The sequence below is a fragment of the Pristiophorus japonicus genome, unplaced genomic scaffold (assembly GCF_044704955.1).
Source record: "Pristiophorus japonicus isolate sPriJap1 unplaced genomic scaffold, sPriJap1.hap1 HAP1_SCAFFOLD_113, whole genome shotgun sequence".
In the NCBI taxonomy this organism is placed as follows: domain Eukaryota; kingdom Metazoa; phylum Chordata; class Chondrichthyes; family Pristiophoridae; genus Pristiophorus; species Pristiophorus japonicus.
Genome location: NW_027250788.1, coordinates 837310 through 850200, shown reverse-complemented (window position 1 = coordinate 850200; position 12891 = coordinate 837310). Strand labels below are relative to the sequence as shown.

Here is a 12891-nt window from a genome sequence, read left to right as displayed (position 1 = left end):
GTTGTAGTTTGGCAAAAGATGCACCCAGATCACCAAACATGAACCTCAAATCTTTGCAAAGGAGTTTGGTGCAAATAATCAGGCGTCTCAGGGACTTGGACTTTCTTTGAATAAGTTCTGCTTGTTCCCGCATTCAAGCTTGAAACAACAACTGGGCTTCCATCTCACGGGAGGTTTGGGGTTGATGTGTGTCGCTTTCAATCTTTGAAATTTCACCAAGCAAAGAAACGGTGAATCCAACTGTCCCTGTTAGCATTTAGTTCCTGTTTAATCACAGGAATATCCGCAGTCAGGAGCTAAAAAGGAATTCAAACCTAACACCGGCTTCGGGACAATCAGAATACTTTGTCACAGACAAGGCACCGGAAGTCTGGAAGGTAGATCACACCGGTTGCGGGAGAGCTGGTTGGCGGTGACATGGAAGTGTCTGCAGTGTGCGGGACCAGACTGTTTCCACGCATCCACAATGAATGTCCCTCTATTTATTTGTGAAAAGTAGCACTGAGAGTGGACAAGTTCCATCCCGGTCAGAGCAATCTGAAGCTTTAACTGTCTGACACTCTGGTTTGGGATGCCTTGAACCTTTTCCTTCCATCAGTCTCTGTGGCGCAATGGGTTAGCGCGTTTGGCTGTTAACCGAAAGGTTGGTGGTTCGACCCCACCCAGGGACGAAGTGTTTAACTGTTTTTCCCCGAGTATTCGGTGCCGCACAGTCCCAGGTTGTCATTGTGCGTTTTGGCTGCACGAATCTATTCCGCAAATGTTGCCAGCTGTGCTATTATCCAATTAGTTCCCACTCCAATGTTTTATGAGCATTCAGTTCAAGTAAAACGATAAAAAATTTTTACATGGATCATGTTCCTCCATCCAGCCCACTCGAAAGAAATTATGTTATTGGGTTTAAAGAAACTGGTGGAAATTGATTCTATTGATACACAGAAAGAACTGGAACTACGGTCTCAAGTGCTCCTCCTCTCAAGAATCGGCACACACACAATCAATGGTTTTACAACTGAGTCATAAACACTTACAATTTTAAACCATTCTCATCAGCGTGTAAATGAGATAGGGATGAAACTTCATCACATGTAAAGAGAAAATGAATGATTGAAGATACCACTGTTCCTCAGTAATTATATTATTATTTATTTCATTCTGAAGAAGGTTATCGGCTGATTAACGGTGATTAAAAGAATTCTTACTTTTGCACGTTGGCTGTATGTCGTCAATTTTATTAGGTTTTGAATTTAAAAATGGTGTTATAAAATTTATCGCCGAGACCTGGAATCAAAGCTGTTTTTCGGTGGCATAAGAAGTGGTTTTACCCAATCATTTAAAGATGATTTCAAAGAATCACGTGGCGTTAAATTCACATCATGGTTACGATTTGTTTCGGTGTGAAACAAGTGGATTAAAAAGGACAATAATGTTAAATACAGAGTAAAGCTACCACTACACAGTCACATCAAAGCCTCCCAGGGCAGGTACAGTACGTGTTAGACACACAGTAAAGCTTCCTCTACATTGTCCCATCAATCTCTCCCAGGACAGATCCAGCACGGGGTTAGATACAGAGTAAAGCTCCCTCTACACTGTCCCATCAATCTCTCCCAGGGCTGGTACAGCACGGGGTTAGATACAGAGTAAAGCTCCCTCTACACTGTCCCATCAATCTCTCCCAGGGCAGGTACAGCACGGGGTTAGATACAGAGTAAAGCTCCCTTTACACTTTCCCATCAATCTCTCCCAGGGCTGGTACAGCCCGGGTTATGTTAGCACAAATCTTTTTCTGGAAGAATCACTCGACATTCGGGGTCGGTTCTCATCCCAAAATGGCCTTTATTACACAGGCGGGGAGAGAGCCTCTGGTCCAACTCCAGGCATTCCACTCCACCGAACAAAGAAATTCATCGATATTTATATGTTTTACAACAGTTTATTACAATTACTTAGCCCATGTCAGCTGGACACAATCCAATCATAAGGACTATAAATTACAAATCGATTCCACTGGGCCAATGGAATGGCAGGCACCAGGGGACTGTGTGATCACCTCATGTTTCAGCTGGGGCTTATTCATGGCCTCGTGAGATTCTCCAGATCCCCTTATCTCTACTGTCCTTGTTCTGTCTGCACCTAACCACCTTATCCTTATACAGTCACAGGAATTTCTTTGTTCAGTATTCTGCTAGGACATCTTGTCTGTGGTTTGTTGATTAAGGACGTTCTGCTGAGCTCGCTCTTTCCAGTGTTCCTGTACACGGAACTGCAGTGTCATCAGCTACCCAAAAATGTATTCAAGCTAACTGTTAGCTGAATTCCCCTTGTGCTTTGCAGAATATCTGGCAGCCATTTTGTATCTGGCTACCATTTTACAGATACATATATGCAGACATATATTCAGCAGGTGCCTTTGCCTTTGCCCTACAACAATCCCCCCTTTCGGTAATGGACTAATCCTAGTCTCCTTTAACCGACAACATTATTTGTTCCTCGACTTATATTTTTATGTACCACCCGGTACTTCCTGCCTCAACGTGCTGGCCAATCACGTGGTGTCAGAAGTCCCAGTTGCTTCGATCAAATTGATATAGTTCAGATTCCCCTGTCCCTCTGCTGGGCAAGTCACTTTATTTACTTGAGCCCTTGTTCTGATACTCCTTTGTCGTGCATAATGCCTGCAGGATCGACAGGCCATGACTCTCCATGTTAGTGCTAAGACCAGCTGTATCCCTACCAGTATGTGTGATATTATTCCAATCCAGGGGTGGATGTTTACGTTCATGCCCCAGTCCCAGACCCTCCTCCACCAACTCTGGTTTTGTAACTCTTGGTCAGTATCCTTCTCCAGTATTTCAATCTTTGTCTGTAGTTGGTGGTAGAGTCTGACACACTGGCCTACTCTGAGTCTTAGTCCCCTTAATACTGCAACTAAATGTGGGATAGGGGCCTGCTCTGGCTCGTCATAATCCTGCAGGTGATCGTGGAGCTGATCGATGGTGTTAATGATTTTGGGCCTCGGTGTCTAACCTGGATAATGCGGGCTTGTCCTATTGTGAGGTCGTAGGGCTGTGAAGCAAAAGTTTGGTTGCGAGATCTGGCATTGTAAGCCATTGTACCAATATGAATGTGCCGTGGTAGAGACACAGTATTTCCCTTTGCCCCCGTAACCTGTTCTGGCAAAATGTGTGGGAGCAGGTACTATTTCCAATACACATCCATCGGTTGGATTAAATCCACATTCGACTAGTTCTCCCTGTCCCACCGGGTGAGGGCACACCGTAATGTCACCCGTCTGCTTGCATCCCGTCAGGGAGATCCCATAGAGTGTGTTGTCTCTGCGGACAGCAGGGGCTGCGGTCAGATAGTAATGGAGGGAGGTGTTTTCCCGTATGATCCCGATATTCTACAGTTGATAAAGCGGAAACGGTCCTGAATCTTGTGTGACTATAGGTATCATCAGGGCTATTCCCACTCCGGCAGCTTTGCTCATTCGGCAGTTTGGGATCACTGGGCATACTTGGGTTAGTCCCTTCAGAGTGCAATTACCCAGTGTTCACTTCAGTTTGGCCAACTGAGCCAGATGTGGGCTGTCTATCCAGTCTGGCAACTCCCCCCTTTGGATATGATCGAGGTTGTGCCGTATCTGTCCCACCATCCATAGGCCATAAGCGTGACAGAGTTGTCCTTGTCTCAGTTTTGCGGTATCTTCTCTCTCTCTGTCGAAAAGGTGATTGATTGTTTTTGCCTGAGCTTCCAGGACCGAGAGGCCATCCAATTGAATTTCGGCACCCTCTCTTCCAAGTTCGGTTTGACCTTCCTGAGTCTGCTCTGCCCGTTCTAATAATCCCTTCATCACCCCTTTAAGCTGCTCCACCCTTCATTTAGCGTTTGTATGTCCAGTGAGTTTACTATGGAGGTTTCGGCATTAAAACCGGTCGCAACATCATTAACTATTTCCCTCTTAGTCCTATGAACTGGCTCCTGTCCTCGGAATCTACTGGCACCCATGGTATCGGCAGCCTGCTGCATTCCAACTTTACTTAATACATTATACATATTTCTTGCCTGTTCTGTACAATATTCCGGCATCTGTATACCTGAGATATTGATCAGGACAGGCAAAATTTCATGCTTAACATTATCAGACAATAGTTCACCCTCGTTGGACAGCACAATCCCATTTTACGGTCCCCTTGTAATTGTTGGACATGGCAATTCCATGGGCAGTGTGGTGGTTCTTATGGGGCGCGGTGTCGGAGGGGGTGAGAAGCATACATACAACGATATTGCGGCAGCCTCTACCTCCTCATAGTATCCACACAGCCCCACCCCCTCTTTGTGGGTGACTAACGGTTGTGGCTGGGCAGGAGGCGTGCAAATTATTCCAAAGGTACATTCATCGGGCCCCCCCGGCCTCCCTTCATCTAATGCAACTGCTTCTTGTACCCGTGGAGCATCGCACACATACTCTATTCTTATCCGGATTCATTTGCAGCCACGCGTTAAAATAAGTTCTGTCCTTGCGCCAGTCCTTTACTGCTGCAATGCATATTTCGTCAGTCAAAGTAAACAAAACCCCATAGTTGATGCAGTTGTGTCTTGTGGACTACACCGACCCACCGTGGGATACATTGGCTCGAATGCCACAGGTGATGGTGCTTTGGCTGCACACTGCACTATCCGTCTGGTCCTGTTTTTTAAAATCTCTTCCAGCTTATTTATCTTCGCTTTTAACTCTTGACCAGCTAGTTCTGTTTTATTTTTATTCTGGCTATCCCACCATTTCCACTCTCTGTCAGGTGAGTCTTCTTTATTTTAGTAAGAAATTCAAATTAGTAAGGTCCAGTGTAAAACAGCTGTCAATGGAAAGGGTTAACTCCTTTACAGGTTTGTAAGAAGGCCTTGATGTCATTACGTGACTTCGCGTAATCATCCAAATCTTTGTGCCTTCAAAACTTGCTTAGAAATTAGGAATCCGTTAAAACAGCAGAAATCATTCGTAAAGTGGTCACAATAAAAATCTTCTCATCGGGAAAGACAGCATTTTAGATTAAACTCCAATTTTTTTGCTTAACATCTAATTCAAGTACTTGCCAAAGATTTTTGTTGAAATAAGAACACACATTTTTAATAGCTATTTTGTTTACTGAAATCCAATGTTCACACAAGCTGTTAACATGCCAACATTTCGGGGTTTTTTTTAACAGTCCCGTTCAATGGGCAAATCTTGTGTTTTATTTCTCTCTCTGCTGAGTTCGCATAGCTTAGATCTTTTCTCCTTGTTATTTTCAAAACCTCCTGCTTGTTTAGACTGTTCGGGACTTTTCTTTATTAATAACGTCTATTCTGGAAATCTTTTCAAACTGCAGTGAAACTTTCTCGTAATTTAAAATCATTATCAATGGAGAGAGTCTTTTACCTCCTCCAATTTTGTTTTCCTTTTCCCAATTAAACCAATATCTTTTTCACAGCCAATATCAACTAGTATTTAACAAGTTATAGAAACAAAGAAACATAGAAAAATAGGTGCAGCAGTAGGCCATTCGGCCCTTCTAGTCTGCACTGCCATTCAATGAGTTCATGGCTGAACATGCAACTTCAGTACCCCCTTCCTGCTTTCTCGCCATACCCCTTGAACCCCCTAGTAGTAAGGACTTCATCTAACTCCTTTTTGAATATATTTAGTGAATTCACCTCAACAACTTTCTGTGGTAGACAATTCCACAGGTTCACCACTCTCTGGGTGAAGAAGTTTCTCCTCATCTCGGTCCTAAATGGCTTACCCCTTATCCTTAGACTGTGACCCCTGGTTCTGGACTTCCCCAACATTGGGAACATTCTTCCTGCATCTAACCTGTCTAAACCCGTCAGAATTTTAAACGTTTCTATGAGGTCCCCTCTCATTCTTCTGAACTCCAGTGAATACAAGCCCAGTTGATCCAGTCTTTCTTGATAGGTCAGTCCCGCCATCCCGGGAATCAGTCTGGTGAACCTTCGCTGCACTCCCTCAATAGCAAGAATGTCCTTCCTCAAGTTAGGAGACCAAAACTGTACACAATACTCCAGGTGTGGCCTCACCAAGGCCCTGTACAACTGCAGCAACACCTCCCTGCCCCTGTACTCAAATCCCCTCGCTATGAAGGCCAACATTCCATTTGCTTTCTTAACCACCTGCTGTACCTGCATGCCAACCTTCAATGAATGATGTACCATGACACCCAGGTCTCGTTGCACTTCTCCTGTTCCTAATCTGTCACCATTCAGATAATAGTCTGTCTCTGTTTTTACCAACAAAGTGGATAACCTCACATTTATCCACATTATACTTCATCTGCCATGCATTTGCCCACTCACCTAACCTATCCAAGTCACTCTGCAGCCTCATAGCATCCTCCTCGCAGCTCACACTGCCACCCAACTTAGTGTCATCCGCAAATTTGGAGATACTACATTTAATCCCCTCGTCTAAATCATTAATGTATAGTGTAAACAGCTGGGGTCCCAGCACAGAACCTTGCGGTACCCCACTAGTCACTGCCTGCCATTCTGAAAAGTGCCTGTTTACTCCTACTCTTTGCTTCCTGTCTGACAACCAGTTCTCAATTCATGTCAGCACACTACACCCAATCCCATGTGCTTTAACTTTGCACATTAATCTCTTGTGTGGGACCTTGTCGAAAGCCTTCTGAAAGTCCAAATATACCACATTAACTTGTTCTCCCTTGTCCACTCTACTGGAAACATCCTCAAAAAATTCCAGAAGATTTGTCAAGCATGATTTCCCTTTCACAAATCCATGCTGACTTCGACCTATCATGTCACCTCTTTCCAAATGCGCTGCTATGACATCCTTAATAATTGATTCCATCATTTTACCCACTACTGAGGTCAGGCTGACCGGTCGATAATTCCCTGTTTTTTCTCTCCCTCCTTTTTTAAAAAGTGGGTTTACATTGGCTACACTCCACTCGATAGGGATTGATCCAGAGTCAATGGAATGTTGGAAAATGTCTGTCAATGCATCCGCTATTTCCAAGGCCACCTCCTTAAGTACTCTGGGATGCAGTCCATCAGGCCCTGGGGATTTATGGGCCTTCAATTCCATCAATTTCCCCAACACAATTTCCCGACTAATAAGGATTTCCCAAAGTTCCTCCTCCTTACTAGACACTCTGACCCCTTTTATTTCTTTTTCCATCGCAAACACTTTTTTTTTCAGCACTTATTTAGTACGTTACGTCTTTTTTTCCAAACCTTTTAGTTTTATTTTTTAAAAGAGATCAGATTTAACTTTTTGTTTTAAATGTATCGCATTTTGTTGTGCCTTTTCTTTACCAGTGGTACTTGAAACCTTCACAACAAAATTAACTCTTCACTGTTCCCATCCTAATTTCTGCCCCCCTTTTGTAGAATTTGTATTTATTTTTGAATTACAAAATGTCAAATATGGTATTACTGGATTTTTTTGCCTAACTTCCGTTTTAGAAGCTGATCAAAAACTCTAATCTTTTGCTCTGTAACTTCAATTTTGTGGTCCTATATCTCATAAATTACATCTTTTTTAAGCTTCAATTCCTGACGCAGTATGTGTACTTTTATTAAAATAGCTTCCAAACCCAAGATTTTCCTATACAACCAAAATGTTTATCAATGAGAATCACCTGAAATATCTCAAAATCACAAAAAAAGTATTGTACTGCCAATCTGTAATTTAAAAATCTCTTTCCTGAGCTAAAAGCTTTTGCGTCAAGGTTTTACACAAAGGAAAAATGGGAGCGTAATTCCCCAGCCTGCAGCCTCCAGAGACACAGACTTTTTTTAAAGACATTACAGCTTCCCTTATCCATTCTTTATCTCATTCCTAGACAGACGTTCACAAAAGTCTCTTTTCATTCAGCAAAGTTTATTGTTTGGCTGGCTCTATTCTTGGATCCATACTTCACTTAAGATCATCACTATCAGGTTTTTTTTATTTCTTACATATTGATGAACCTCCTCTGTTAATTTTATGTGGGCTTGAAGAATCAAGACCACGGCTTTCTCATCTTTATCTTTCCTTTCCTTCTCCCACCATTCCCGTTGATTTGCTGGCGGGTCCTGGGGGTTCCATCCTGACTTAATCATCTTCTCAATTAGTTTCTTTTGTTTTTCCGCCAGGTGGCGGGTAAGTGACCCTTCTAGTCCCCACTCGAGATTACCTGATTTATTGGCCATTGACTAGAACCGTTAGGAATCGACTCTCAGAGGTCCACTTTCTTCCTAGTGTAACTTGTAGCAGACCGTCTCCTGGCTACTGTTAGGTCACAAGTTCTGCAATTACACAAACTTATAAAATTCATAAGACGCATTTAAGCAATTCCCGCCGTGCCCCACGCCTCCTTAACGACTACCTACCACCGTTTTGTCTGTCGGTTCGACCCTGTTCACAGGTTTGGTTTCCTTTGGTCGCTGTGCACCGCCTGGTCTCCGGGGTATATTTTCAAATCACACGACTGGGTCCAGGAGATGTCGCTCGGTATCATGATCCCACGGTCTAAGTGCGTTCCCTACGCCTACTTAGTTCCTGGCCGTCACGTGGGACAAAAGTCCTCTTAATTCAGGCTCAGGCTAGGCGTTTGAGATATTAGACCATCTCCTCGTGTCGGTCAACCGGCCTCCACCTTCCGCACCCTTTATAATTAAAATTTTTTGATACTCACCCAGGTTTTCCAAGGACGTCCAGCGACTCCGCGAAATCCTGTTCATGACGCCACTGTAAACGCAAATGTTTTCATGGAAGAATCACTCGACACTCGGGGTCGGTTCCAATGCAAAAATGGCCTTTATTACGCCGGCAAGGAGAGAGCCTCTGGTCCAACTCCAGGCACTCTACTCCGCCGAACAAAAAAATTCATCGATATTTATATGTTTTACAATCATTCATTACAGTTACTCAGCCCACTTTGGCTGGACATAATCCAATCATAATGATTATAGATTACATATAGGTTTAAATGGGCCAATATAATTAACCCCGGTACATCAAGGGGCTGCATGATCAGTTCATGACAGTTGGGGGCTGATTCATATCCGTGTGATGTTTTCCAGACCTCCCTTATCTTCGTTAATCATTTGTTCCACCGGTGCCTAGCTCCTTATCTCTGTGGTTGCTAGGCACCCCATCTGGGGGTCATTGACTTGACGACATTCCGTAATAGGTACCGCAGTGTTCTGTATACTATCTTGCCTCAAGTTGTTGATTCAAGACATTCCTGGTACTAGGCTCTGCAGGGTCAGCGCTCAGTTAGCAGTTTTAGCTAACTTGGCTTACCGAGTCCCCATCATGCTTTGCTAAGCCCCCTGGCAGCCATTTTATATTTGGCTAACATTTTAAACATACATATATTTATATATTCAGCAGGTGCCTTTGCCTTCCTACAACAGTGTCTTTCAATTTGTTTATTTACACTTTTTACCTGCTTGTTTCCTCTCTCTTTCAAACTCACTTTCTTTATTTTTGCTTTATAATTCCAGCATTACTTCCCTCCCTACTGAATCTATTCTCAGGTTCCCATCCCGCTGCCAAACTAGTTTAAACCCTCCCCAACAGCACGAGCAAACCACCCCGCGAGGATATTGGTCCCGGCTCTGTTTAGGTGCAAACTGTCCGGCTTGTACAGGTCCCACCTCGCCCAGAAGTGGTGCCGATGCCTCAGGAAACTAAAGCCCTCCTGCCTGCACCATCTCTCCAGCCACGTATTCACCTGCTCTATCCTCCTATTTCTGTACTCACTCGCTCGTGGCACCGAGTGTAATCCGGAGATTACTACCTTTGAGGTCCTGCTTTTTAATCTCTCTCCTAGCTCCCTAAACTCTGTCTGTAGATGGTACAGACTGCAGCCAATGATGTGCCGGTGGTGGAGGGAGTGAATGTTGGAGGAGGTGGATGGGGTGCCCATTAAGCGGGCTGCTTTTTCCTGGATGGTGTCGAGCTTCTCGAGTGTTGGAACCGTACTCATCCAGGCAAGTGGAAAGTATTCCATCAGACTCCTGACTTGTGCCTTGTAGATGGTGGAAAGGCTTTGGGGAGTCAGGAGTTGAGACACTCACCGCAGAATACCCAGCCTCTGACCTGCTCTTGTTGCCACAGTATTTATGTGGCTGGTCCAGTTAAGTTTCTGGTCAATGGTGACCCCCAGGATGTTGATGGTGGGGGATTCGGCGATGATAATGCCGTTGATAGCCGGGCCTGCTTAAGTTGCATATTCCTGTCGCTGATTGCTGCCAGGTGACGGTTGGCTCCGCCCCGTGGGTTTAATTCAAACTTCAAACCACGAAATCAGTTCTCCTGAATTCCAAGTTGTGCACAGAAATCAACCATCAAATGCCCTGTCATTAACCACAGGGGTTCCGGCAATTTTCTGATCACAAAGCGCTTTCCGTCCTTGTCTTTGTCCAGAAAATTGCAGATGTGGAAATTCGGGAGTTTAATGACTTTGAAAAGAGAACATTGTTGTTTGGTGCAGTTGCGGTCAGAGAAATGTTTGTGAAAGGAACTTTTTGCAGAGAGAGGGATTGAGCATTTCAGCTTGTTGCTGAACACTTCTATCTGGGCACTGAGCTAAGCAGCAGCTTGCGAAGTTCAGTGGTGATCACGTTCGCCTCACATGTGAAAAGTCCGCAGCTCGATCACGGACAGAAACATTGTTGTTGAAACAAAAACATGTCTGCAATAAAATTGAACAAAAGCATTCCAGGGTACATTGACGCATGATGCAAACTACCTCAGGCCTGGGCCAAAGCTCCCTGTACACCGAGCACAGGCTGAGGAAAACCCCAGGAAAGAGGATATCCCGGTCACTGGGCCTTCCAGCAACACTGAACAAGTGCCCGGTCTGAAACTATCCAAAGTAATAACTTGTAACAGCAACTTACAACAGTTAGGATGGCTGAGCGGTCCAAGGGCGCTGCGTTCAGGTCACAGTCTTCTCTGGAGGCATGGGTTTGAATCCCACTCCAAACATTCATGGTGTTTAATTACAAAATCATTTGATTTGACACCACTCTAAAGTGCTTTGGGACATCCATCAAACTTAATAAAATTACTCCACTTCAATGACAAACGGTGATATCAAAGTTACTTCCCAAACCAGGAATCGATCCCGGGCAGCTGTAGCGAAAGGAACATTTTGTGAAGCATTGAAAGGTGCCCTCTAAATATCTCGCACTGCTAATTTAAAATATAGTTAGAATTTGTTTTGTTGCAAAAGAAGGCAGGCTCGAAGGGCCAAATGGCCGACTCCTGCTCCTGGTTCTTGTGTTCTTATGCAGATCACAGAACAAATGATTAAATTATCAACTCTCCCTCAGTTCGCATTCCTTTTATTGTGCAAAGAAGATCATGGGTTCATTAAAGATGTTTTCCCGTGAAAGCAACATAAAGTTTAAGGAAAATAATTCGCTCAACTCGAACCCACGACCCTGAGATCATGAATCTCATGCTCTACCGACTGAGCTCGCTGGACTTATCAACATCCACCCTGTCAATCCCCCTCAGAATATTGTCCGTTTCAATTAGATCACCTCTCATTCTTCTAACCTCCAGAGAGTATCGGCATATTCTACACAATCTCTCACCATAAGACAGTCCTCTCATCCCAGGAATCAATCTGGTAAACCTCTGTTGTACCACCTCCAAGGCAAGTGTATCCTTCCTCAGATAAGGAGACCAAAACTGTGCGCAGTACTCCAGGCGTGGTCTCACCAAGGCCTGTACAATTGTAGCAAGAGTTCCTTACTCTTGTGCTATGGGCTATATATTAGGTACTATGGGTGATTGCCCTGTTTTTTTGCTGATTCGACGGTTGTATAAAAAATTATTAAAATTCGGCCGTCGCTCAGCAAACATATTTGTATTTCCTTCAGTGTGCAACACATGTGGGTGGATTAATGATGATTGAAACAATTATTCAGTATCTCACAGACTTGATTTATTTTTGTCAACTTGCTCTGTAAAAATGCTTTCCCTGACCAAGAATCAGACCCAGACCACGGCACTGAGAGAACCAAATCCTAACCACTAGACTACCAGGTAACACTGCTTGCAGCCTCTGCGATAGCTTTAAATATAGTCAGCTTACAATCACAGCTGAGAATTGTGCGGTGACACGGGGTGTAACTGGATTTGCTGGGAGCAGCGTGGAGGCCCCGACCTGCGTGAGAACACCAGCGGCAGGTCGGGGCCATAAAAGGAGCGGTGAGCGGCGGCCTGGGAGCAGCGTGGTGGTGTATCACGGCAAGGTACAGTGCGAGCTGGTGCAGGAGGGCGACGGCAGCGAAGAGTGACGTCATCAAAGTCCAGGTCGGTGATTGGAGCGTGGGCAGGTACGGCCGGAGCAGCGAGAGACTGTGGAGGGATGTGATCGGGGTCCAGGGGCGGCGTGAGTTCAGGGCCAGGGGCCCAGGGGCAGCACGGGCCAGCCCACACTGCGATATGTGTGCGCACTGGGTCCGTGCAGCAGACCTGGTCTCCAGTCGTCTTGGACAACACTTACCACTGGACCAAGACCTCGCTCTGTCAAGCCCGTGTGATGGCTGGGGTGCAACGGCCACCACACGTTAAAAAAATCCATGCACAGACATCTTCCACCCTTCAACATGCAGTTCGGGACCTGGAATATTAGGTCCATCATTGAAACACCTGTGAACTCATTCTTTTTTGGCGTGAAAGCAAGCTATCCTCGCTTCGAGCGACTGCCTATGATGATGATGAACTGGATTTGCTGCAGTCCGCGGGCAGCAGGTGATGAAAGCGGGCCTGAGAGGGTGAGTGACAGGTGGGCACTGCTTCTGATGCTGTCTGACCCGCGGTGGGAGTGGCCGGGGATTTTAAAGCCCTTTCATTGCACC

General features: G+C 44.9%; 1 non-coding gene across 1 annotated transcript; it reads left to right on the top strand.

Moving 5' to 3' along the window:
• Positions 1–597: 597 nt before the first annotated feature.
• On the top strand, positions 598–671 carry trnan-guu (transfer RNA asparagine (anticodon GUU)). The gene has a single exon. It is a non-coding gene; the product is annotated as a tRNA-Asn (tRNA).
• The last annotated feature ends 12220 nt before the right edge of the window (positions 672–12891 follow it).